Below are 25,147 nucleotides of genomic sequence, written 5' to 3'. Positions count from 1 at the left end.
CAAAATGGTTAGAAAAGATTGTCAATGGGATCATGCTGTTACCTAACGGCCCCTATAAACTGAAGAAAAGACATGGGTGTAACAAGGCCCTTGCTTAAAAAACAAATACTTGTTGGACCCTGTGACCTTAGACAAATAGACAAATGCCGGTAGGCTAAGCATTGTGTTTAAATTTAAATTGTATGGGTAGGCATAGCATTCACTGTGTGGACTTCCGAACAAAAGAGGTCCACATAAACCAGGTAGAGGTGACGTTGTGTGGACTTGGGCAAGTCCACACAGTGTTTCCCCATTTCTGGAAAACAGGTTTAGAGGCATTTTTGTGTTAGGTTTATCTAAGGCAAAATGAAGAGAAACACTAAAGGGGATCATAGAAAAAAAAATTGGATTGAAAGAGTTTTCACAGTTTGAGAAAAATGAGTTTTTTCCACTGGTTTTTCTTAACCACACGAAACCTAGGGAATGTCCACACTTGGTATGTAACGTAAACATTTTGTGTGCACGTGGGTGTATTTCGGTCACGTTTACAGGATTCCCAAATGGGCCATATCTCAGACGAACAGGGAAAAAAATGGCAATTCATTTATTTTGTTGATTCGGGCACGCCAAATCGTCATGACTTATTTAAGCGACATTCGAATTGGGAATCTCTCAATGTTTGTCGGTCAAATGCAAGGTTTCAAGTATCACGATCGATAGCCTACAGCTGCAGAGGGCGGGCACCGGGTGTCAGACGTAATAAATTGGGATATTTTAGTGCAACCCCTTCTCGAAAAATTCCTCTCCGAATATCTCTGTTAAAATCTATGTCTTACAATAAACATGTACTAATTACGTCATGACTCAACACTTGAATCAAACAAGTATAAGTCTTTGATATCAGGGGTAACAGTCGCCGAATTACTACAAAATAATTCTGCGCGACACCTGTCAAACCACAAGACCACTGGATCGGTTGGTGTATGGCGTTTAATTAATACCAGCACCATGAATGTGCTTTAAGGCATTGCTGATTACTATTTCCATATAATATGGACAAATGATACTATTTCAATTCATTTTAACAACTCACAATGATCATGCTTTGTGAACTCTAACCCAAGTATTATAACTAAAGCGTGCCAACCTTCAAAGCCATGCTTAATGGATTCCAATTTACATAAAATAATGTATAGAAAGAGAAGCCCCCTTTAGGCCTTTTTCATTCGGCAGTAACCATATGTTCTTAATTGCACCACGTGACTTTTACGATGATCCGAATTTCAAGAAAGACACTTCAATAAAATTACAATTATGGTATTCAAGTAGTAAAACGAGGTTGACTTTATTAAATTCTGAGTAAACCAAATGGTGTCTTTAGAACTGTAGTGCAAAACAGACTTCCGACTCGATATTAAAAAAAATAATTGGGAAGGCAATACGTTCCAAGTAAATTGTATTGCATTTTTTAATTATGTCAAATGCAGGCAAACATATGACTGTGATCGTAAAAAGTGGAAAGCCACATTATACAAATAAAATAATACATAAAGTATTTTTACAGATTTTTACAAAGCACAGAAGTCGATTTGAATGTGTTGTTTGTTTTCCATGTGTTCTCGATCTCTCGCCTGCCACTGTTCATGAGATGGTGCTCTTCCATATTCGCACCGAATACATTAGAATGATAACTCACGTATGGCCATGTTATAATTCGGAATAAGGGACCAGTTCACCCGCCCGTATATTAAATTTTCCTCCGCGAATAAGAAGACCCAGGGATGGCCGCAGATTGTGCAAAGAAAAACCCACAATCACGGTCTGGGTCTCGGCTACGTGCTTCCGGAGGCTTAAACGCTCCATAATTCGCTTTGGATGAGTTATATTCCAGCGGCCCGGTAGCGACGAAGGGGGAAAAAAGTGCACATCGCGACCTCTACCCACGCAACGCCCATGGGCGTATAACCTTCGTGCTAGGAGATGGCTATTAAGTCTCATGTGCACACTCGAATGAATGAGTTAGATCGGCAATCGAGGTCGATCCCTTGCTGGAACCACGATGTATTTCCCATATTATTAGACATTAATATGTGCAGGAGAATTCCCCTACTGCTGTTTAAACTTTTCGTCTCATTTGCAATGATAAATTCCATAAATGGTGTCGTAAGGATGGCATTGCCTTGTCACGCCTCAGATCATTCATTTCCAACCGAGTGACTTCATTGTTTGACGAGTATTTCTGATACAGCATCTGCTGCTGAGCCATATCCCTTGCACCATTGTAGACCAACCCCTTTTCACGCCAATCTATCTTTACATTATCCTTCAGAGAATCCCAGGAACTTAATACGAAAGTTTTGTCATAATATCGCTCTATCTTTGTGTGCAATGTATACCTTGACGAGAGAAAAGAGGTAACCGCATCGTTGTTCCGATCTCCTCCTCAATTTATTCAAAAGCTCTTATGACATTCGTTTCAAGCGATGTCGAGGATGCAACGGAGTCAGGCAACTTAGTATTGAATTCGTAGTAATGATGGCAGAAAATTAAACTTAATTGTCATTTATCTTTTTATCAAATTTTGAATATCTTCCGTAAAACAATTAATATTTACATTAATTTTCGTTATTTCACCTCCTTTCTTGCCGCAGAGATCAAGAGAGATTAATTACTATTTTTTCCTTTTAACATCACCTGCCATTGACAATCCGAGGCTTATTATTGCTATTAATTAATTGCATTTTCTTTTTTACTCCTTTTTCTGTTTTTGTCTTTTCCCATACATGTTTTCCTTGAGTTCTCTTCATGTACATTCTATATGATTTATATATCTGTTTGTGGTTGAGTAGAAATACATGTTGCAATGGATTGAATCGAATTGCAACTATGTTCTTGCAATGGTCATTTGAATTAAACGCGAGGTGTCAAGTCAGCAATAGAATACACTTAGGCCTACATTTTTATGTCCACCATATTTTGCAAAAACTTGACAGTTTGTTCCAGAATTTCTTAATCTGCTACACAGCAAACGAAATATTCGTATTCGAAAATAGCCTCGCAGAAATCCTTTCGAAAGTCAGGTTATTCCAGTTGGTTTAGTCTTTCCTGAGCCTGTTTAACCGTCTGTGTATATGTAATCACGCGTGACATCAGTATCTGGTGGGATTAACTGAGAGTTTGGTAAGATCTTCCACTCATCTCCTTGGATGAGACGAGAGTGCCTTAGGATCTTCCACGGAAGCCTTCGATTTATGGCAGTTGTATAAGTAGGATTTCTTGTGTTCATTTGAGCGTTCACCACCATGTTTGTATGGATTATCTTACCCATGGAAGCATTGAGAAAAAAAGAGTTTATTAAGTTGGAACATAAGAAGACATTATTTGTATTCAGCAAAAGAAATAGGATGGAATGATGTTGCTGTATTTTTGTATAAAAAAACATGTAACCATTTTTGATTCTGACGTCATTTTGTGAATTTCGTTTGACTTTTGAATGCCCTCTTCTTTGATAATTGTTGGGTTTTGGAGAAATTGAAGTGTTGAACTCCCCGCAGGTGGACAACCGAGTATAAGAGCCACTGAGCCCCCGAGGAACTCGAGTTGTTTTCTCTCCAAACACCATCACCTCCCCACTTCAAAATGTAGGTCTTACCAGGAATTGTATTGTTAGACGACGAGTTCAAATTTCGTGGAAATCATCTCCAGCTTCGAAACGAAGTGGCCTGTACATCGAACAGATGTGTGTAAGCCAACAAGGTTATCCATCAAAAGTCTCAATGTGATGTCTGTCTGTTTATTTATTATTATACAAGTCATGTTTTTAAGTTGAGAACCTTCTCCTTGAGGTTTATTTGTACAACAGGGCGTCATTTTGCGACGGGGAAATCATCGGACGAGGTCTTCCAAATCAAACCCGCCTGTCATGTCACTGCACTCTCTCGCCCGTTGATTTGTCCCCGCAGTTTTAATTTGAGCAAACCGTTTTATGGTTATATCGTTGACCTTTCCTTCACAATTTGGTGGAGATTAGTGTCCTCTGCAAACTGCAGCGGGGTCCGTGCTGAAATGAGTACACGCAGCCCTCAGCCTGGGTACAGAGGGAGAAAGATGCCCGACGGAATTGTGATTGATCAGCCAGGCAAGAGCAACTGACGTCCCTAAATCTTATCTTGATCTTTTTTGACGATTGAAAGAATTGGCCCTTATTAATGGAGCAGTTTTAGACAGGAGTAATAGAGTCCACGAAGGAATCCTTGCTGTTTGTAGGATTCTTTCAAAGCCGGCTGTGTGTTTTTCTCCTAGTGATATTGACCTCTGAAGATCTACGTGAGTTCTTCTCTTACCATTTAATTGTGTTCGACCTACACATTATCATCTAATAGAACAAAACAATCTGTCACTGTATGTATTCAACACAATTCCATCTATTCCGGAATGATTAAAGGGAGTGTGTGGACATTTATCCATTTAAATGATTAGTTTGTAAGACTAAAATGCAACCATCAAGCCATTTTGTTTTATTCGGATGCCGTGCTGTACTGCGATATTTACCCTTCATCAGTCTATTGACAACTTAAGTTGGCTTGGTTGCACTCGAAATAATCGGAATTTAAGTAACACCCATGGAAATGTGCTTAAAAGGTCTTTTTAGGAAGTATACATGCATATTATGTATACACTTTGTAATCTTTCGTTATTAAAATAAAAAGTATTATACAAAAAATATTTCAAAAATAAACAACGAATACAACTGACATTTGGACCCAGAGGCCTACATCACAGTGCTATTGAGTTTACCACTCTTTGCGTGCAACTCGGCATAGAATTAGTGAGCGAAGCCCAGTAAAGTGTACAACACACTCCAACAAGATTGTTTACGTAACATCTATGACAATTAAGAGAATTGGATTTGCTGAAACTAAAGCGATTATGGCAAAAACAGGAATATGCACGTCACACGTGAACTTGAAACAAAATTAGCGAGATGCAAACACCGTGCGTGAATGCGTCTTTCCGGCTGTGGAACCGTAGCAATTAAACGCATCCCGAAGCTGTGACGATTGCGATATGATTGTGTTCAATTTGACAATTGTATCCCTTCGGCACATGTCGGTAGAGGGCGTCTGTCGGAGTCACACTGAAATGGCAAAGATAATAATTTACGTTTCGCTGGTGTGCAAATCATGGCTGTTCGATACATTTACATATTGAATTAGTGACTGGGCACCGGGGGAAGTGAGATTTCCGCCTGTGTCGTTGTATAATGCACAGGCTTTGCATTATACATTGACACAAGCACAGCCTTTTGTAAAAACAGGTAGGGTTAAAAAAAAAAAAAATACTGTTTTTACATTCTCTGGAACCTCAAATGTACTTCTTACATACTTCTGAGACCTTATCATGTTCCTTCCACTGAGTTCAATGTTCATTGAGAACATGTTCGTTAAAAACGTAAAGCGATGAGAGGTCACAACAAGATGATTTAATCAGGTGACTGATGGCAAGAGTGCATAATATTATTATTATTATTTTCTTAGCCAACGTGAAACAGTCTCTCATTGTTTACCATCTCGAAGCCAAGAGCGGTAACATAGAGTGTTATGCAAAAATTTAACACATTTGTTTTCTTCCATACATTTTTTTCAGCTTACCTTAACGTACACCAACGTTAAATTGTTCAAAACTTACCGCCTGTATCTTTCAATTTTACGAAACATCAGTACAAAAAGTAAACGATTCCTCCTTTTGTTTTTAATCACAGTTTGTAGCACAATACAAAACGAATCTCCTCTAAACTGCGGCGAATAAATATCATTTACCAAAGTCATACAAAAATAACAAAGACAAAAGCAAAACTGATTTTGTTTCGCAATGCGTATTGCAATATGTTCCCTTTGTTCACGCTAAGGGATGGACTCATCAGACCTCAAACATTTGTGATGGTGTAGAATATTCAACACCAAACATCTGTATCAAATTCATCTCCTTCGATCAAACGGTTAATAAAGTAGATATGTGTCAATAGCTTGTGCATGACTAACGAGGATTTCAAGATAATGGACGCTCAGACCACTGCTCGTCCCACCAACCATATAAGCAATATTCCATACTGAGACGCATTGGGCCGTGCTGCGCATGTGCGTATCGGTGCCCGTAAAAGACCAACAGAGGGCGGTCGCACAGCTTGAAGTATCGCAATTTCTCTCCATACAAAATAATTAACTATAAATGCATGTGTGATCATATTCATCTAATAAATTACTTAGAAGTAAACCTTATTACATAAAGGGGAAAAGTTGACTAAAGATGTATGTTTCGATATAAGCCTATAAATCCTCATTCCTGTAAAGAAAAAATGTAAAGAATGAATTATTAAAAAACAAACATGAATTACAAGAGTATAAAGTAACGTACAGCAGTTCTTGGCCTGTAGAAAGTCTTAAACAGTTAACTTTTCCATAACTGTGTTCTTAGTACCATGAAATTACTAACAGCACAATAGCAACCAAATCTTGGTTGATGCAGACGAAAACGATTGCAATACTTTTTTTTATATTGGCGTTGCCATAATTAGTTAACCTAACCCGAATAAAAGAAAAAAAGCATCATAGAGTGAAACAAGCAAATGATTGGTCATCATCTACAGCAGAATTTCCCATATAATTGATCCCACCCATTACCCAACTGATTCCAAGATATTAAAGTGTAACCGAGTCCGGGGTTTTACCGAATGACCGGGGCCTGTCAAAACAGACTCCCCCGGCCCTCGAAGGTCGGCCCCGGCACTCAGAGTCCCAGCGTCGCCCGCTAGCCACTTACCCTCTCTCGGAAGCCGTCCCTAGCGGCGGCGCATTAATATTAAGGGACCGTCGACCGTTCCCCGTAAAATGGAATGAATAATAGGCGTTTAGCCAAACAATGCAAACAACTCGAGGGGTAGGGCATTGTGGATAGATACACGGAGCGTTCACAGAATAATTTCAATCCTTTTGATTGAAGTTATGAATTTTCCTAGAATTTCGTGGGATTATTTTCAAAGCACTTGAGATGCGTTGCGTCAGCTTAAAACACAGTTGCCCTTAGAGGTATCCTTGGGGGCGCTGTCGATGGCTAGTGATATGGGATTATTTGGTTATTATTCTTGGGATATAAGGTTCTCGAAATCTGTGATTTCGACGAATATGTCTTCACGGTCATGCCCCCATTGCTCGGTTATCAAAATATTCAGTGATTCATGAAAAGGTAAGTTTTTAAGGGTCATTTTGTGGTTGGATTGGAAATGGTCTGTTGTTGTTTATAATTTTGAGGATCATTTGCTCAATATTAATTTTATTGCAACTCTGGTGATGCTTTGTGCTCATAATTGTCACAGCTTCCAAAAGGAGTCGACCTATAAAATAACGGACGTTGCGTCATCACAAAAAGTGTGTTTCGAAATGATGTTACTTTCATAAGCCACATTAATGAGTACAAAACTGATAATCTCAAAATTAACCTGTCAACCAGTGGGGGCGCTCTATCCAATCATCGCATGCGATAAACGTGACACATAATTTGTAACAGCATGTGTAGGCCTATATACTACAGTGTGCGACATCTTGGAAAAATCATAGCACTTAATGGAACATACAACCGAATTCCACAAAATGGCTTACATTTTCCGCAATGCATGTTCTCAAACAAAGTGTGAAGAAGACAAAGTAGAAGTAAGGTACTAATATACTACAAACACACATACAAATTTGACAACGTGACGTGTATCTCGTCCAAACACTCGTCCTGGACACCACACAGTATTTTGGAGAATAATTCTCCCATCCGAAATTTCTGGAATTCATCCGGTAGATTTTGCTCAATAGTACTCAGCGTAGTGTGCATTGATTTCAAAGAGCTCCTCGATAAGGCAAAAAAAAAGTCTCTGGTTTCTGGTATGCGCGCGCGTCGCCGTAGCCATGCGCGTCAGCAAAATAAAAAATGTTTTTTTTTTTAATGAAAGATGATGTCCCAAAACCGCCAAACTCACTGGTTTGACTGGAATACTGCTGCTGTACAATTTTAACGTGTTTTTAGATTGGGTTATGGTCGAGAATGAGCTTTATGTGGCCTCTCTGGACTCCCATATATTTGCACTAAGTTATAGTCGGGCACCATTTGCAGTCATCAGCCGACATTTGAAGCAAAAAAATCAGGTAAAAAAAAAAAAAAAAGCCGCGTCGCCGCATCACTTTTTGGGCAAGCTCCATACCAGAAGCCGGAGACTTTTTTTTTTGGCCTAACAACTATTGCCTTGCTGGTTTTGTTGACATCCGGGTTTCTCGCTCTAACATGCGGGTATCAACCTGCCTATGAAATAAACGACCTCATACCTCAAGTGGGTCAACAACAATATTTTCTGCTCTACATCGCCGAGACTTCCGCACACATCCTAATGAAATGAAATGATGTTGTTTTTGTACATCCACAGGGATTGTGGTTGTCATGGCTTGTAGCAATAGGTCTCCAAACAATTAGGGTGGAATCTATCACGGGGGGGGGGGGGGGGGGGGGGGGGGGGGGGGGGGGGAGGGAAGAATAGAACTCAGAACGAGGCCATACAATCTGTTTTTCTGCCAAAGCCAACGATCCATTTTTGGCAAGGTCAAGTAACGATGTTGTGGTATATCCGTTTTATCCCTTCTAGTGATGAAAATCACAAGGATAAAGAAGTTAATTTTATAGTACCACCAGGAACCCCCCCCCCCCAAAAAAATGTTTTTAGTAAATTAATAAATTAAAAAAATTTAAACAAAATATTAAAATAAATAAATCAACTAAAATAATAATAATAAATGTAGTAATAACAATAATGAGATAAAAATCAAAAAAATTAAAAAATGAAGAAAATTTAGTTAGCGTTTTTTTTTTTTTTTTTTTTTTTTTAAAGGCAATTTCGATAAAAACTACGATAGTATTATTGTCGTACGTTGATCCATGAACGTAATCGTAAAACCACATTTGCTTCAGTCTTTGAGTGAAAAGGAATAACAGCATCATCGGGACTTGGAGATCTGATTTCGCTCAAACACGGACCCACTCTGTAATCAGAATCTCTCAACCTTACGGGCAGTTTACGGTTGAAGAAAAAGACGCAGTTCGCTCAGGGGCATCATTCATTCGTTTGACCGGATAGCATAGATCTTGGAACAAGAGAAAATAGGTCAGCGTTGGTTACACTTACGGTACCAATTCTGTCTGAAATGAAGAAGGGGGCACTTCGCTCACATGTCGCTCGCTGCAAATGGTTTTGCCATTTGTCTTGTCTTGGTTGTTTATATCTGGTGGCTTCAATTCATCCTACATGCTATTTCAGTTTGAAGATGCTTGAGTTTGCAGTTTGCGTGGGTAGGACCCTTGCTGATGCTGTGTGTACGAAAGGTCCAATTATGAGATACGTAATGATAGACTCGGTGATGACAGATGTCGTATAGACCATGCTCTGCGTGATGCTTTCATAATTATGCACGATGTTCCTTTTTTACCCACAGCGATTTGGTTCTTCAGATAACCTCTCCTTGTTTATTTGACGTGCCACTAAAATAACGAATGTTCACTCTTAAGCTGAGTAAAAAGGCAAAAAAAAACAGCGTCATAACCTTATAGTTTCTTCGGTTGACTGAAACTGGACGACCTTTTCTTCTTTTTTCGTTTGAATCTGAAAACAAAGCGTGGTTTATAAGGGGTTGTTGGCTGTGGTGCAACGAAGAAGGATCGTAGATTGATAATACTTTTCTGTAATAAAATTGAAATTGTGCATAATTTTTGTTGCGAAAAAGAAATCAAGACACGATGAGGGATAACGATACCCATTCCTAACAAATAACTTTTGCATAGAAGGATTTATTCTCCCTAAGTCATTTAAAATTTTCCTTAGACGGTTTGACCATAAAACATATTCTTGTGTAACATTATGGCCTACGTGAGTCCGTCAACCATTCATGAAGATTGACGGCTAAATCGAGTTACCTAAACAAAAGCAAAAATCCGAATGTATCTGAGCAACTCAAAGAAGCAATTTTCTTTGCAGTGATTTCAAAACTGCTCTGTAATTGCATTACGACAGGCTGAAAACGAGAGCGATTAATCCCCCGTTTGAATTACACGTATATGACAGCGTGGATCGAAGAGCCACGGATTCCCAACAGCACGCGGCACACTTCTGGAAGCCGTGGACGAGAATTTCGGCGGGAAAGCACGTTTTGGTACAAGTTTTGTCGGCACTTGTGATTTCCCAGACGGCTGACGAGCATTCAGGGAGACCGCTCAGAAATCATGTTGCCGCACTTTTTAACCCGTATACACAAGCGACCACCAAAGCTGATCGTCCGACAAAGTAAACAAGATTCAGATCTCAGCTGTTCCCGCGTGCGATGAAAATGGCGGGAAATTGGCAGGGAGATTGTTACATGCTTATCAGGCGGGAAATGAATATTGGGGCATTTTATGGAGGGGTTATTTCCAATGGGATGTTCAAAAAGGAAGTCGAGTTCCTTAAGAGGGCATTCGGCCTGAAATCCCCGAAAATAACATGTGTTTGACTGTTTACTTGTACTATTTAAAGGTCTGGTTGAAAGGAAACAAACCTAATGTCTTACCGTTCTCGAGAAAAGACGAGAAAAAAAACCCGGTTGTTTACATCAACGTGACGGCATACATCTTCCTATTGCAAGTCGTGCCTGTTCAATGTATCGTACACGTTGTGTATGTGTATGATACATAATAAACACAGCACCAATACACAAAATGTTGTTTCCAACACGTCCGCAGAATGTGAACAACTGTGCGGCTTGATTCACAACTAGCATCAACAGCTCAGCGACCCCCGAAATTCGTTCTCGCGTGATTCTCGCAAGAATAACACAAACGCCCCCGGTTTTTAAAGGATGGTTGTGTGGACGTTTATACTCTACTATAAACTCTTTCCATTTAATATCATTTTGTTTAATACGCGTTTGTAGCCCAATTTGGCGCATTCTAGCCCGCAATGTTCCTTTAATATTTGATAAGATCGATACATTATTTCTGCACAATAGCTTCGCAGTATCGGAAATGGATATGTGGATTCCAATAACGGTAAGAATACCAAGCTTTAAAATCATATTGTGAAATGCAGTGAAATCTTGATAAGTCAAACCTCAAGGGAACAGGTTCAAAATTTGACTTAAGCAGAGTTTTGAGTTAAGCAGGGTTGTATATCATTGTTATATATTACTGAAGGCAATGGATTCTTTGACTTAACAGTTGTTTTGAGTTATCAGAGTTAGACTTATCGACATTTCGCTGTATAGGAATGAACCCTTTTGTTGGAAAAGGTTTATTTGAAAACATTGTTTGTAAAAGATGAAAATAGAAACCATGACACCACCTTTACGGAGGAAACGCCATTATGGGAAACGTCATGCAGTTTCCCAGCATTCAATTATTTTTTTTCCCATCGATGGAGGAAATCACGGCTAAAGTGCTATACATAGACTGTCTGTAACTATGTCTAAGCCGTGAATTATGAACGACATGGGATATGACGACAGTATCTTGTGTGTTTGCGTGCGGTGCAATGAGGCGCAATGGCGTGAGATGAGGTGCACTTGTAGGCCCCACTAGGGAGTTGTTGTGTCAGGTGCAGGACGCTCCAAGTTAAGCCTCTAGCGCGTGCCGAGCAGCCAGGATGAAAACATCTCCATATACTCAACTTATATTTAATCTATGTCTTACAGCCCTTCTTATTCATTAAGATACAAAATATCCGGCATATAATAATTATTAACTTTTTCAGATATCGTGAGGGATCGTTTGATGTAGTTATAAGCTACTGCACAAAGCCAAATATTTGAACATTACTAATTCCAAACCCCTTTGATAGTACACCATATAAACCGATATCTTTATCCAGTACGGACCGGTACTCAACATTTAATTAAAAACTATGAGAGCTGTGTAGTCTCTCGCATGCAAATCTTATTATTTTTCATAGAGTGCAGCCAGAGACTAGCCAAGGGAGGAAGACACTACGCCAAGGCGCTCTTGCCTATGTAGAAGACGAAGTAATTGAATTAAAATAAAAGACCCATTAGCTGCATCCAGCAATTATCACAGCGCCGATATACCTTTGTGTTTTAGAGACTTTTAATTTTCAAATTAAAATCAATTTCAGTTGACAACTGAGGTCTATTTAAAGTATCATAGAAATACAATACTCAAAAGTATGTGATTTAACCTCAAATGGCTAAGGTCAGACCTTGCTCCAATTTCACCCTCCCCCCCCCCCCCCCCGCCCCCGAAAAAAAATGTTATTCCATAAAATGAAAAAGGGTCAGGCAAAAATTGCAACGAGCAAATTAATTTGATCGCAAATTCAGACAACCAGCGAAACAATCTAGTTATACCGAATGACGGTCTACATTTGCCAACCGTTGATATAGGAAGCTGTTCATGGGGAAAAACTCACGAGCAGACCCTTTTCTGTTTTCCTATACTTTGTGATCAGTGCAAGACTTCCTTTAATTCAGTTCCTCAAATTCCCATTGGTTGACCCTAAATTAAATATTGCATCTTCATTTTCTTGAGAACCAGACCAGAGTAATTCCTCCACTGATGCAGATTCTTCCGCGATGCCTGGAGGTATCCTATCCCAGGCAAGCCGCCTGGTCATTTCCTTGCCGCTCTCTCCCGAGCTAGAAGCAAGGTCTCCAGGGTCCCATGTAGGTTTTAGCTAGAGATCGATTGAATGTCTGGCTGCTGCCAGCTTACAATAACATAATGGCTACTCTCCTACATTATAAGATACAGACAACTGCATATATAGATTTGCAAAGTGGGTTAAATCTGTACAACATGATATCGAACTAGCTATCTAAAAACTCGCGTTGCGCACCGCTGGCATAATCCGGTTTGCTTGTCGGGGAAGAAAATGAAATGCATGAGCTTAACTGTTACCAAATATAGCACACAAACAGACGAAAAGGGATGATTTTTTACCTTTTCAAGGTTACTGTGCAGTGACTAAAGAAATGACTATACATGTATATGGTTCTCACTTGAACGTGAGCTTTAAAGTGTTCAAACTGGTCAGTATTTTTTCACTCGTACCGTTGATTTCCAATTCTTACCTATAATGAATTTTGAAACATCAAAAACAAAACGATGGCTACATACACACAGGCACAGCGATAGGCATTCACTCACCCTGGTTACAAGGCCCGTCAAAAGGTGAATTGAGCTTTTAGAAAAAGAAATACATGCTGGTATATAATCCTGAAATCAAATCTGTATTCATGACGACTGACAGTTAGACAGCCACAACAAAAACCACCGACGCGATTTTGCTTCGAAGTAATATCACATCACTCAGGCGAACCTCGTTAATGTTTGAGCCGGATATATACGGTGATCTGTAAGCATGCTCACTATTTCAACTCGTTTACCGTGTTACGTTTTCTAAAAATGTCAACAAGTGATCGCAAAGAAAATGTAAATTGACACGTTAAGGCCATTTAGGTCACAAATGAATTGAATTCAAGCCAACAATCCCCACTATACATCAATTCGCATGATTGATAAACAGCTTATTTCAGTTTCTCTTCGAGTACTGACGCTCAGTGAGATGTTTCCTTTAGTTTTTCACAAAACAGGTTTCAGGTTTCAGGTTTCAGGTTTCAGGTTTATTTCCATACTATAAGGTAATTCAGTTGAATAATATACATCAGGTAAACATTTTAACGAAACTTTGAAATAATAGTATGGGGAGGCCAGACAAGAAGCCGAAGCTTGTACTAGGTCTGCCCCTTCACAAGGAATACATGTAGTTATACAATTCATGAATAATCATAGGATATATCAATAATATGTGATTACATTACATTAAATTCACGAGCTCATGCAAAACTTTACAAAAAAAAAAAAAAAAAAGAATAAGTTACTTGAGGGAAATTTACCATCCTTGACTTTACATGTGTTGTTAATAATTTTACTTGGCAATAAAGTAATAATTTTGCTCTTAATCACCATTGACATTAACCGTAGAGAGAAGTAGTTTTTATAATACAATTTACATGCTCTAATTGAGGTCATTGGGCAGAGAGATCGAATTTTATTCCAAAGGAGGGGCCCCTGGTGTCGTACAGTTGAGAGGTGTAGAGATGTTCTAACTTTATTAAGATGAAGCTTATTTGACGATCTTGTGTCGTAATGATGAATATCTGTGTTCATTACAAAAAACGATTTAATATTCAAAGGCAGTATGTTTTTTTCAAAATTATACATCAGAGCACACAATTTATATTTATAAAGATCATATACAGATAAGGTGTTGAACTTAACAAATAGCGGGGCAGAGTGATCCTTAAAACTAGAACCATTAATCAGTCTTAAAGATTTCTTCTGTAAAACGAGCAATTATCAAGGTAGGTTTTATGAGTATTTCCCCAGGCAAGTATACCATATGAAGATGAGGCAAGGATAACGTATTATAAATTGAAAATAAAACACGGGATGGGACAAAATATCTAAGTTTTCTAAGAATACCAAGGTTGCGAGATATAAGTGTAAGGACTTTCTGACAATGATTTTTCCACGTTAACTTATCATCAATAATGACCCCCAAAAACTTACAGGAATCAACCTTTTCAATATGATGATTGTTAAAACGAATCTGAATACTTTTATCTACAATTCGATTTGTAAAAACCATCGTATGTGTTTTCTTATGCTGTTAGGAGAATTTATTCCATTCTGACCGCTATCTGTGATAAGACGGAGTGGTAAAACGTTCCCTGAATTATGGAACGAATCCTGACATTCAAGGAACAATGAATACCGTTTCGTTGGAACGTAACTTTCATTTGGGTAAATACAACCTCACTATTTGAATTCGCTGTCTGAAAATGAAACAAGACCAAATTGGGCTAAACAAACACAGCTATGACGTTAACCGAATTCATGGGAGACTCCCGTACGTGCACTGGCATTACCAACACCAGTTATCACCGACTCAATGCGAGACAGGTAACGGCCAGACACACACCATTTGACCCATTTTAAAACTCCAAATTAGCCTCGTGAATACAAATACAAATTTTCACCCCAATGTTCCTCTCATCTAGCGTAAACACCGGAACCCCGGGATATAGGGCCTACTTGCCAAAACCTAAACGATCGTCATTAGAGAACTCAATCATATTTCCCCCTTGTCAAATTTCACAGGCAGGTTGATAAATAATGCCGCTAGCCGCAGATGTCACGTCAAAATGATCAGAAAGGGGAAGAATGTGACATTTACGCGTCGGAATCTCTCGGGTGAGATGAAGCGTACTCGAGGCGATAATCAGCTAGAAACTAATTGAAGTTGTGAAGATGGTCACTGATTGCCGTATTCTGATCTTTAAAATGTCATCCGCAGAGAATTGAATTCAGTTTGAACGATGACTTAATTAATCTGCTTTCCTGCTCTTTCTGTAAAACCCATATTTGATTTGCGAACATTCCTTCTTAAAACAAGCTAGAGTGTTATTTGCTTCAAGCCTTATATACTAAAACCAAAAGCGAGATTTTTGCAACGCCATCGAGGTCAGTTGGCTGGTAGCCTGGTCACAATGCCATAAAGACGCGCGTAAAAGTGTTGGCACCAACTATATATCGCGTAACCGATGAAATCCTACACAAGTTCGTTACCCAGGCATTCATGATAAGGCATCGGGGCCGGTTTCTTTCATAAAGTGTTAAAGTTGTCGATTGGCATTTTAGTCCGGCACACGACAGGTGTTTTCTGAAGGTCATGAATGAAACAACTTCTGAGCAGTGTGTCATTATTATTGTATATTCGCATTCGGCTGAATGACTTCTAACCAGAGCAATGGTATCACGCGGGCAAGGCGTCATTTCGTAATCTTACGCCGACACTTGACTATTGGTACTCAGGCAACGGGGGCATTCGATCCATTCAAAAACCGATGAAACAGTTGTGTTTCTTTATCAAAATTTCACGTAATAATCTTATATTCGAATTTCTCCATGGCAAGTAATGGACTTGCCTTCCTCAATAACAGGACATTGAACGTTACCACTGAAGTACCCATTGTTTTTTTTTTATAATACATGTATCATCATCTGCAAATTGCCAACGCTTTCAACGCTAGGCCAATGGCTGCAGCCTAATTAACATGAAGCTGATTTGAATGTGTTTGCTTAAGAATACAGTCATTCACCCTTCACTGCAGTCAGTAGATGGTGGATAGTGACGTCACAATGTAACAAACGAAATGCATTACTGCTGTCAAATTCGAAGATCCCTGCTTCAGCTTGCCCATCATGCCCAAAGGTCACGTGACTTCCCTCACCCCGATACCATAAGCCCCCCTTGATGCCTAAGAATATTTCACGCTGCATTAACTTCCTTCCCGCCACAGATTGGATGATCGTGGAGGCATTGTTCGCTGGGGAAAATATATAAATCAAATTTGCCTCTCTGAGTCTCGTGTACACCGCGAGCGATCTCTATACGAGGAGATAAAATCAGATATTCCCCTCTGCCCTGAATCCCGGCTGTCTTCTTGCTAGTTACGATGCAGAAACAATGTCAGTATGCAGAACAAAGACATTTAATATTCTAGTAATATTCTGCCTTGTCTGTCTAGTCCTTCCATTTCATTAGTTACCAACTGTTACCAACTTGCGATTGGATCTGGTGAGAGTTATAGCGTCGTAATGTAACATGTTGTTTGGTCAAATCTCGAATTCAAAGTGGAATGTGTCAATGACAAAAATCTCTCGTCTGTCGGTGATGTCCGTGTGTTTGTGACCTGTCATCACAAGATGAGCTTAAAGTCGGGCTTTTTCAAGAATTAAGACAATATATCTGGATTCTGAAGACTGAAAGCTTTCCAATGGTATATAAGATTAAGGGGTACTGAATTCAGAAGCAGGTATACAGACCACCAACTTATACTTGGCAAGTATAATGGCATTTATAATGTTACAGTGAATGAACAGTCAACTTATAACAGACGGGATAAAATAGGCTTTACAGGTGTTTGACAGAACAAAAAAAGGGGAAAGGTAGCGCAGGACTTACTGATTACGGTTTACCTGAAAAAAATATCGATCTCCGCTTCAATTTTTTTTTAGCTTTGCCTCACTGTAATATACAAAATGCCCATTTCCGACTTTAAGCTTATTTTGTGCAGACGTGTCACTGATAAGTTATATTACTATAATGAAGTTGCCGAATCAAACACTTGCGCAATAAAAGCATGAGACCAAATGCATTCATGTTGATGAATTTCAATCTGCGAACCATGATCCCTAGTGAGATGAAAATAGTGTCGTTTATAGTGTGCCACATCCCAATCCTATCAACGAATAAGGAGCAAGCATTGTGTTCTCACAATTTGAAAGTTAACAAAAGACCTATCAATCACATTAATTTTTATTTTGTCTTTTAATGGGGCATAACTTGAATTAATATCCATTCTTGCGGATGCTCAACTTAATGCATTCTTGTCTTTTTCACATGTCATGTTTTTCTAGAAAAAGACATCAAGCTCTTTCTCAACACAAACCTCCTATAAAGAAACGAATATCCAAGACGTCTTTGAAATGGTAAGCATCTAAAAATACATTCGTATAATTGTTGTCAAGGCACCAACAGCTAGGCAGTCATTCTATGATTACTGTGTAATAATAAACGGACCGGGGGAATCTCCATCGCTGTCCGGGCCTGAGTGGTTCTCGTGATGTACACGTAATTAAATAAAGCTATTTACAATGGCGCCTAAATGAAGTCACGATATTTCTAGTAGCAATCAATCATACTCAATAGTTGGACTATATGCTGATGTAACATTTGATTAAAAAACAATTCCCGATTTTATTCCCTGACAACTGGATTAATGTGCAAAATAAGCTCAATGGCTAAACCTTCTTTATATACTTCCACGTAAGTTTCATATAAATTGTGTCAATCTACACTTTTTCGGGTCAAAATTACTCCTTTCCGGGTCAAAATGATACTTTTGTCATTTTTGACCCCAAAAGGGGGTTTTCGACCCGGAAAAGGTTGAGTCAACTAGAACCCGGATCTGACCCGGATGTTTTTAGAGTGTAAATCCAAGGACAATCACCAACATTTCATATTACTATTCCATAAATTGGAACTGGCTAACTTTAATTGTGTATCTTGAAAAAAAATGTTATTCCATGGTAGCGTCAGTTATTACCTACGTTGGTATCTTTGATTAACTTTCAAATCACAGAAATTGGGAGATCTGGAAACTGTATCCACAGCTTAACCAAGTTAGTTTCCTTTTGTGTTTTAATAAAATGAGACTTCAATAAATTTGTCTTGGTATTAACAAGATCGCAATTCAATTCCCATAGGGCCTATAACAGTGGAATATGAAACAGTAACTCGAGCGGCCCATCACAATAGCCAGGTGAAATCCACGCAGACATTTCAATAGTGGGCGAAATGAGCAAGGGGCCGGTAAAATTGCCTGAAGTTCATCAGCAAACTCGAAAGCCGACATGCAGTCTGAAGCATTAGCAACGAGACTGCATCTTGGAAATGTTGCCCGTATAATGATATTTGCTCTGTCATTACGGTACGTGATGACCCTCAACCGCGGATCCTTGAGGTAATACCAATAACTCATGTTTTCATCGGCCCTACTTTTTGACAATAACATTCCCAATATCACTTCATCACACGAGACAGTAAAGAATTTGCCATGCATGATTGAAGTCCTTGCATTTTGTGCGAGCAGATAAGGCCAAGATAATGATCCCCGGCCGTTTTGTAGAGCGTTCACAATAAATACATATATACAGTCCTAATCATTTCTCTGCATAAGTTAATTTAATAAGTATGCCGGATAATCGATTTTTCCCGGGGTAAAGTCAGGCGACCTCGAAACGGTTAAACTCTAGTCTTCATATACACGAACCATGAATCATATATATGCGGTTTTTAATGGCCGGAGGCCAAACAGGTCTAATCCCCGATTTGTAAGGATTATAAAAATAAAATTGAAGAATAATTGTTAAATAGCCATCCAGTTATTGACTGTGTGCAGGGTCGTGGAGGTAGACCCAACTCACTGGTCACTAGTATATATTAACAGGTTGTTCTTGTACTAAAAGGATTGGGGTGTAATTAGGGCGTGAGGAATCGTGATTGGATTAGCGTTAGGGGTTCGGCAGATGACCAAGCTGTGATACGGCAGATGCACCAAGGGGCAACGTGAAAATACACTGCAGGCTTAGTTAGAGGCACAATATAATACTGTAGCCTGTACAAACTAACTCTTTGCCAATGGATGGACTTGCTTGAGTCATTTAATCACATACAAATGAACAAATCGTTGAAATGGACAATGAAAAAAAACATTTCAAATCCAAATACAACAATTAGTAATGAAAGGTCAAATTAGCAAAGAACGAGTTCCACTTGTCAATAATAAAGTGCCCCTAACTTAAGTTTTGGTTTTGAACCCTGAAGAGTTCAATTAGAAAAGTAATTGAACAGCAAGCCCATTGTAAAAAAAATATCATACTTAGATTTCCTTCTTGTTTGAAACGAGACTGTAATAATATCGGTGGATTTAAGTCTTCCTAAGGATTAAAATGAAAGCACCGAATGCCATTTTTTTGCTTCAAAGATGCTCCACCTTGTAACCGGAACCACAAAGAACATCTTGATGTCAGAAACCATACAACTACGATTATACCACGCAGAATATATTATTCAACTTGATGGAGTTAATGAGGACACCCTGCTAAGCCGTCTTCCTCAGCCGAGACACCCCAGGCGTGATGGTTTCTGTCAGTACTGTTCCCCATCTACCCCCCCCCCCCTCTCTCAATGTTGTCCAAGGTTTAAGCTAATTGAACATGAGGTTCTAGCACTATGTTGAGATGAGACTCCTGAAATGCCAAAGGTCCTGGATTCTTTCCTCCGCTTCCAGGTTTGCACCGCCACACTGTTGACTGATACTGTCCTTCGGTCCACTACCAATCGCTCACATACCACGACCATCCATGTAAATTTGATGATGCTGTCGAGGTACTTTGACATGATAAGATTGACTGTTGGCTCGATGGTTGTTGGTTAATAAACATAAAGTATTTAGTTCTAAAATAGAGGCAGAAGATGGGCTGTAATACAAATAACACAGGTGGTAGACCTTTGATACCTTTTAGTGGATTTCCGTTTGGGCTCCTGATAAGAAAACGATGAGAAGAAACTTTCAGTTATCAGTTGACAATTGATTAATGAGGTTTCCCAGTAATTTAAACAAAACCGAGTCAAAATCAGGTGGCAAAATCCGTAGCGCGTATGTTCACCTAAATGGACTCGCACCCAAGTCAGGGCAATGACTGACATCCCATAGAGTGAATTTTGTCGGCGGTTCTTACGTCGTATTATCAGTCTATGGTATCCGAGCAGATTATGCAAAACAAGACTGCGTCTTGACCTCCAGATTCTGACCATTCACTCCGGGCGCCTTCTATCGTGTCTTCGGTAACCCGATGTTGCTTGACAAAAAAAAAAACAATGGCATCTTTGGACCAATCAACAGCTCAGGCCGAATTTCTGCTCCAACTGACGTCACAATTTCTAAAAGCAGCACCGATTGGCCGGCGCTGGGTCGCATAAAATTTACATTGCAGTGTGGCTCTGCACACGTCTAACAAATGGGTGTGACTTTAGCTATGTAGAAATATATTCATATTGACTTTTTTATGGCGATTTTTATTGAATAATATTTAACACGAAAAACACCGTCGTCCTTGTGTTACCATGTTAGAAGTTAGACACCGAGTGATGTCCGATGTGACTTTAAAACCTTAATTGGAATGATGCCAGCTTAGTGTACCTTAAATCTCCTAGCTTAATTCAATACTACAAACAGTCCGGTCAACAACATAGCCAAATCTCGATATGATCGTTCAACATATGGGAGCCTGATAAGGTTAACGAAACAGCCAACACTAGAATTTAATAAGACGCAAGCATGTCTGTGCTCAACCTGTAAACTAATACAATTATTTTCCGGTCGTATGTTGCCTCACATACACACAGCTAATCGTATCACATTCCGCCTTCCTGCAGTAGCCAGCTTTTTCCGTCTTTGCATTGGCCTCACCAGATTTCACCGGGAAACAGCAAACCCCCGGTCGACCAAACAGGATAATGTGAGGAGCTTTTCTCCTTTACTGTTCTCCGGGCACTGTTTGCACATATGCCATGGGTTCGTGTTTCAGCACACACCACAGTTCGTCGTTCACTATGCTATCTAGTACAAAGGAACAAGACCGACAAAAGCTAATATTGGAATCTGGTACCACTAAAGGGGCCTAGCTCGATTAGACGTCTGGTTAGTGCACGCGCACGTTGCAATATAGGCTCTCTTTGCCTCGCCGCCATGATGAGAGGGTTCGTACTGCCCAAGAAAGTTCAGAACAGGTAGATGATGATGTAGCATCCTCACAGATGAGATTCTAGGCTTACCGTGTTTACTCCTGCTGCTGCAAATCTTACGATAATATGTGAAAGACAAGCACATTCAAAGTCCAGTGTTGTAGTCGAGACCGGATAGTCCGAGACCTGAAGTTGCGAGACCGAGACCGAGACCGAGACCAGCCCCTTCAAGGCGGACCGAGACCGAGACCGAAATGGTCCGAGACCGAGACCGCGGATAATAAATAACAATCATCTAAATAAACAACAAGACACTAATTACAGCTGAACAGTCTGTCTTTGAGATGTTGATGTTCATGGGGATGTGAAGAAAGTGATTGAAAGTTAGGAATCACTGTCTTGTACCTGCTTAATTGTGTCATGCGAGTGCTCTTCGTGTTTGCTTCATGCCATAAACTACAACATGACAACAGAATGAATTTGTTATTGTCACAATCAATTAAAAAAAAATTGGAAACAACCTAATTTAAAGAAGGGGAAAACCTTATTTGATGAACTCCATATATTTTTGCCACTTTAAAAAAAAAATTTTTAAAATATTGTTTAACTACTATAAAGTGTTAATCTGATGAAGAAACTCTAACTTAGGAGTACGACAATTTGTCACTAGTTTTTGCAAAACTTGAACATGTTGAGACTTGACAAAAGTAAAAAGTTAAAGGTGGATGTTTCATCTGTTTTAGGAACTCGGACCCTAAACTCCACAGCCACCCCTTGGTTTCAACAATGACCACTAACGGATATTTAAATGTAACTTTAATTTTACATTGGACCTCCTTGTAAACCTGATTCGAAAAAAGTTTGGAGCAAGAAAATATTGATTTATTTTTTTAAATTTCAGCCATGGAATATAGATTTGTACATGTAGACCAAAAAAATTGAGAGATGGTAGCCAGATATGGATTGGTCTGCCCCCCATCCCTCTTTGTGATTCTCCTTCCAACCCTGCATGTTTGTGTGTCCCCGACACAATAGAAGGGCGCTGTCACAAACTGAATGTGGTGGGTGTGATGTACTTTTAGGATTCATGGCTCAGTGCCCACGCCTCTCTGTGTTTTGTACCGTGCCATCGTATCGCCCACATCGGCTACTTTGCTGGGCAATTTACTTGAATATTTTAGTGATTAACAAGTACGACATATTGCCAATATTCTAATCGCTTATTGTGATGGCCTTAAACAGCATAGCGATTAATGGAACAAAAGTCTTCTCAACTCATGCAAGGCAGACAAGGAGACGAGGCAGGCAATTAGACTCTATTTTTGTGTGACCTTGGCAGTAGCTCAATTTGTGTTTATCACAGATGAAAAGATGAATACATGGCGAGTCAAAAAGAAAGTGACCGTATGATAAAAAAAAATGGCACGCTCCATTTTGTAAAAAATATAATTGGGATAAAGAACATGTTATTGAGTAGTAACTGTGAACATTTCACGTAATTTGCATACTCTATTCCCAAGTCGTGTCTATGTTAATAAAGAGATCACAAAATTCAGCTGTCAACCACTAATACCAATTTAACGGTCTACGAATTGATGAATATCCATTAATAAATATAATGGAAAAGAAAACGTTTTCCCGCCTCCACGAATAAAGGAAAAATTGTAAAGGATAATAGAAAAAAAAGAAGAACTAAGGAAGCGTATTTTTTTAACGCTATTTATTTTCACATCATTATTTAACATCGTTTTTTGTTTGTTTCAAACTTTCGCCAATCGACCGCGAATTCAATTAAACGATCTTGCTGGCTGCACTCTGGGCAGCAATGGTGTTACCCTCTTCCGTCGAATGATCAGTTCGTGTTAGCATTTTTACTGCGCTCAATTGTGCAATTTGTTGTCCCGGACATTTTGAAACCATTCAGACGAGTCAAGGGCAATGATATTCATTTTCCCGCCTTTTATATTGAATCATTTGGGCAAGTGGCCGCTGGGAATACAGTCGGGGGGGGGGGAAAGAGAGTTGAAGTGACCTCATAAAAACACAAATGAGATTAAACTTGATGATATGCAGTTTTCTTGAGGCAAAATTCATCAAAGTAAGCAAGCAAGACTGAGATTGAATAGGGTAAGGAAAATATATTAGCAATGTATACTTTAAATTGAATTCCGATTTAAGCGGTACAGCCCACCATACCATGGAAACATAAATTGATTCACCTTGTATTCAAGTATACGAAGTAAGGCTAATTGACTCCAGAGGAAAAGCTGAAAATAAACTTGCATTTTTCAAACGGAAATCAGTAAATACAAACAATAGATTAACATATGTTTTACAGCCTATATAGTGATAATGATGATTTCAATCAATCAAATTCAAAGGTAAATGCCGATCATTCCGCTCTGGAAGACTGCATTGTCCGCCCTTAAATTGAGGGCATTCTCCATACGGACAAAACGTATACGATCCCCAAAACGAAGCGATGTCCTGCTTAATAAAGGAACTTATAATACACACACTCATTTTCCGTCTGGAGTGAACATCCGCTCCAAGGTCTCCTATAAGCGCCGATTGTCGTATCTTAATTAATTTTAAGGTGTTGCACACACTCGAACCAAAATTGTGTTCGATGTGCAGCATATACGAGGAACAATCAGTGCTATGCTATCATGCTCCACGTATCAATATTCCTCCTAGCCTTCGATAGACATTAATGTTACCCCCAGAGAGCCGCCCCTTATATCTCAATTTATGTCCTCTTAGCTACACTTCCGGTTAATGTACTATGTCGCCTGAATAAAGCCAGGTTGAAGTAATCTAGGTCTTCAACCACTTCACAAGGTTTACAAAGCAACCTGTCATATTGCTTGCCTGGCGCCTGTGCCTATATACCTAACTTCTCGTTTGAGTCTTGCGTATGTATCAGTGGTAAAGAACATATTTTCATGTGGCGTGAGAAAGATTGAAAACTATTTTTTTTTAGGGGGGGGGGGTTATGGCAGCTGGGTCAATATTTCACACGAAATATAAAAGGCAATCTCCTGGTCATATTCGTAGTACGGATATACGGTAGCAAGTGAATTTCAATATTAACTTTACCAGTGACGGTGAACCCAATTCATGTCACTGGATAAGCAAGTATCATTAGCATCACTGACACGAGACATTTCAGTTACTCACCTGTTCACCCGCGTGTCGGCGCTGGGGCTTGTTCCTCTTAACTTTCCGCTGATGTCCACCTCCATCATCGAACACAAACTTAATTTTCCGATCGGGCATCTTTGCGGCGGAAATCCACCAAAGAAAAAAAAATTCCCAGAGACGACTCTCCCGATGTGTTACGTCGACCAAAACAAAAAAAGGCGTACCTGCAAAATATTCCTGGTCAATACACTCGGAGAGCAAACCAAGCTGGATATGAACAGAGGATGAATGTGTCCAAACCTTCTACCATGATCGTCTGAGATTTATGGGAGTGTGAGTAAACGGGGCCCCGGGGTCGGATCACAGAAAAAACCAAAGTGGTTGGAACAAGAGATCCATATTACAAACGGGTAACCCGGGCGCGCACGTAAGAATTAAAAAAGGAAGAAAACGATATTGGCTTAAAATACGGTAGCCGTGAGGCTGTTGATTATGCATGGAGAGCAGTGAGGTCTTGTGAGGACATTAGACAGTGCCGATACAGCCAGCAGGGTGCCCCAGTATGGTACCATCGAT

This window comes from Patiria miniata, unplaced genomic scaffold (genome assembly GCF_015706575.1).
Source record: "Patiria miniata isolate m_02_andy unplaced genomic scaffold, ASM1570657v1 HiC_scaffold_27, whole genome shotgun sequence".
NCBI lineage: Eukaryota > Metazoa > Echinodermata > Asteroidea > Valvatida > Asterinidae > Patiria > Patiria miniata.
The sequence above is the reverse complement of the archived record's forward strand: the minus strand, read 5'-3'. Positions refer to the sequence as shown.